The 2,664-nt window shown below is 53.9% G+C and overlaps 1 long non-coding RNA gene across 2 annotated transcripts in view; it reads left to right on the top strand.

Moving 5' to 3' along the window:
• LOC111742099 overlaps positions 1-1,638 on the top strand; it is a 6,969-nt gene extending 5,331 nt beyond the window's left edge. For both annotated transcript variants that reach the window (XR_002781184.1, XR_002781185.1), the window contains exon 4: positions 176-1,638. This is a non-coding gene — a long non-coding RNA (uncharacterized LOC111742099). The remainder of the gene's footprint in view (positions 1-175) is intronic.
• The last annotated feature ends 1,026 nt before the right edge of the window (positions 1,639-2,664 follow it).

The raw sequence follows: 2,664 nt of genomic DNA on the forward strand, positions 1-2,664 counted from the left end.
TAGGCCCAGCTAGGCTCCTCGAATACTCCCCCTTGAGCCTTAAAACTCAGCCAGTAATCCCTACTGTTCCTATGGCTTCGCCATCTCATCAGAGTCCTTTGCAAATTACTGCTGCATGAGCCTCATCTTGGCAAGTCCTCACCAAACACTTAGCGATGTTACCGTGTCCCTTCAGAGACCCGCACGCTCGAGTCAAGCATCAGGGAACCCATCAGAATGCCCGGTGCCCGCCTTGGTGAGCGTGGAAAAAGCAGACAGGGAGGCTGCCGGGGCCCCGTCGGATTCCAGGAACCAGCGGTTGCATTAGACACCAGCCAGAAACAGAGGCTGTTGCCCAAGACAAAGACAAAGACAGCCCCTCGTCTCCTTGCAGCTCCCTAACTCTGTCCTATGCCATTTCTTCGTTCCCCTTTTCTACCCCAGCGATCCTCTCAATGTCATCACGTGCACATGTGGCACGCACGGGTATGCACGTGCACGTGTGTGTGTGTGTGTGTGTGTGTGTGCACGCGCACGGGTCCTCTTTAAATGTGTGCTGACTCCTTTCCGCCCCCCGCCGCCTGTCCTGGTCCTGTCCCCACGTCCCAGTTCTTCTCTCTGTCTAGCCTTCTGTCTCTCCGTGCAGATAGGGTTGGAATTCCAGGACATCTGAGATTGCCGAGACACACAAACAAACAAGGCCAGTTACGGCTGCCGAGCCCCACAGCCCCCAGGCTATCTGCCGTGGGATTTATCCTGCTCGCTGGAGACGGCTTCCTGGCTGGCTCTGCTCAGGCTCCACGAAGTCTCATCTCCCTTGCGTGCGGGGGAGCGGGGGCAATCGGGGGCAGTGGGGGAGCCTGTGCTCAGGCAGCGGGAGAGATAAGAGAAGAATGAGGAAGCAGGTGGTAGGGGTTGGCAGGGTGCCTCCAGGGGTTCCACCAGTTGGGAAGCCCCTGGGAGGAAACCTGACCTCCTTCTTCCCTGAGGAGCCCCTCAGGAGGCAGCAGGAAGGTCATGCAGCTCAGTTCTGGGGCCTGCTCCACTGAGGCCCTGTCGCCTGCTGGCCCCAACCCCAGCCTTGGTGATCCCGGATGAGCTACACAGCTTCTGTGAGCTGGGGAGTGGGTAGGTGGGGTGTGAGGATAGGCGACCGACTCCTGGGAGGTGCTCAGTAAACTCGAGGCATTTGAGAGAGAGCATGGGGTTGGTGGACATAAACAGGTGTTGGAGTCAGAGAGACTTGGGTGGGGCCCCTGGCACTGCCACCACTGCATTACTTTCACAAGTGGCCTTGATTTCTCGGTGCCTTAGTTTTCCTCTTCTGCAAAATGGGATCCAACAATTTCCGGCTATATGAGAGGATGAGTGCCTCATGCAGTGGACACAGCTCAACAAACAGAGGCCGGGGTTATGTTCAGATGAAGGCATTTCCTCTAAACATGTACAGTACCCCTCCCTTATCCACACCCCCTTATCCCCCATCAGTCATTCCAAGACCCCCAGCGCATGCCCGAAACCATGGAGAGTACTGAACCCTACGTTTACTATGTTTTTTCCAATATATACATACCTATGGTAAAGTTTAATGTATAAGTCACAGTAAGAGATTAACAATCAGAAAATACAATTATAACAATATACTGTAATAAAAGCGATGTGAATGTGGTCTTTCAAAATATCTCATTGTGCTGGATTCACGCATCTCGTGATGATGCGAGATGACAAATAGCCTACGCGATGAGATGAAGGGAGGTGAATGAGACTTTATCAAGCAAAATAAGGGTGACTTGAACATAACACTGCAATACCACCGATAGTCGGTCTGATAACTGAGATGGCTTTTAAGTGACTCACGGGGGAGGTATCGTATGCAGCAAGGAGATACTGGACAAAGGGATGAGTCACATCCTGGGCGGGACAGAGTGGGGCAGCTAGAGATTTCATCACGCTACTCAGAAGAGCTTACAACTTAAAACTTATGAACTGTGTTTATTTCTGGAATTATCCATTTAATATTTTCGGACCGTAATCGACTGCAGTTAACTGAAACCACGGAAAGCTAACCTGTGGATAAGGGGGGACTACTGTATTTCACTCGGCGCCAGGCACTGACACAAGGTCAAGGCTGGGGACATGGAGAGACGGTTCAGGGTCACGGCGTGCAGAGCTACCAACCTGCCCCATTGTGCTGACCAATCGCCAGTGTGGATGGAGCCCAGGTTTCCTGCCCCATCTTCCAGGCACAAACGTGGGGTTCAGGATACACAATTGTCGGGGGGGGCGCGATGAAGGGAAAGGGGTACCTCTGTTTAGCCACTCGCCTCCCCGTCATGTGTCCATCACATCATCCTCTCCCACCCTGTTCCAACCAGGATCCCATGTCCCAGCACTGATTAGACACCATCTGGGCACACTAGGCATGAGTGCCCGAGTACATGACAGAGAGCGGCCACTGCTGTCACCTGATGCTCAAGCTGGCAAAGGAGTGAGGAAGCCCAGAGCTCACGATGTGCCTGAGACCGCCATGCCACAGGCCTGGGTGCTTTGGCCGGGAGTTGAACCTAGGGAGCCACGCCCCGGAAGTGCCCCCCTGTGAGGGCCAGTTTTCTGTGTCAACCCGGCTGGGCTGTGGTACCCGAGGGTCTAATCACACACTAATCTAGGTGTTGCCGTGAAGGCATT

Source organism: Pteropus vampyrus, unplaced genomic scaffold, assembly GCF_000151845.1.
Source record: "Pteropus vampyrus isolate Shadow unplaced genomic scaffold, Pvam_2.0 Scaffold86, whole genome shotgun sequence".
NCBI lineage: Eukaryota > Metazoa > Chordata > Mammalia > Chiroptera > Pteropodidae > Pteropus > Pteropus vampyrus.